Here is a 700-nt window from a genome sequence, read left to right as displayed (position 1 = left end):
CAAGTCTGAGGGAGCACGTCGTGAGGGCGAGCGTCAGAGGCAACTTCAGGCTTTGACCTTGGAGATGGGACCTGCAGCACTTATGGACCGTGTGTACAGAAGGGGGGGGGGTGTATGTGACACCCTCAAAACCACGTGGGGCGCCCCCAACGTCGAAGTGGAGTTTAAGCAGTTGCCATTTTAATAGCTCAAAGCCACACTCGGCCTTCTGGGACACTTGTCTCTGGGCACAAGTGGGCTTCCGGTCACTGTGGACGGCTTCCGCGAATCTCGCGACCACCGAGGCTTGTCTCGCCCCCCCACCTCCCCGCCACGCAGGCAAACACACGCGCGCACACGCGCACGCGCAAGCGCCTCTGACTGGCCCGACTGCAGTCCCTAGGGACGGAGACCGGCTAATTACGGGACTGCCAGCCCCTTCCCAGACGGCCGGAGAGCAAGCCTGGGGGGTGGGGGCGGGGAGAGGGCGTGTGGGGGGGACCCTTCTCACGCAGGCCCGCTGGAGCTCCGGGGCTGCGCAGTCACGGCCTCAGAGAAGAGGAAGTCTTCGCCTGCGGTGGAGCCGGGTGGTGGCCGCCGCACCCCAGGGATAGGAATGCGGCTCCGCCCGGGTTCTCCGAGCCGGCCAAACCGAGCTCTGCTTAATGTATTGACGTCAATGGAGCCGGCGGCCCGGCTGGGGGATGGGGCTGGGGATGGG

Source organism: Antechinus flavipes, chromosome 2 (genome assembly GCF_016432865.1).
Source record: "Antechinus flavipes isolate AdamAnt ecotype Samford, QLD, Australia chromosome 2, AdamAnt_v2, whole genome shotgun sequence".
Taxonomy (NCBI): Eukaryota; Metazoa; Chordata; class Mammalia; order Dasyuromorphia; family Dasyuridae; genus Antechinus; species Antechinus flavipes.
The sequence above is the reverse complement of the archived record's forward strand: the minus strand, read 5'-3'. Positions refer to the sequence as shown.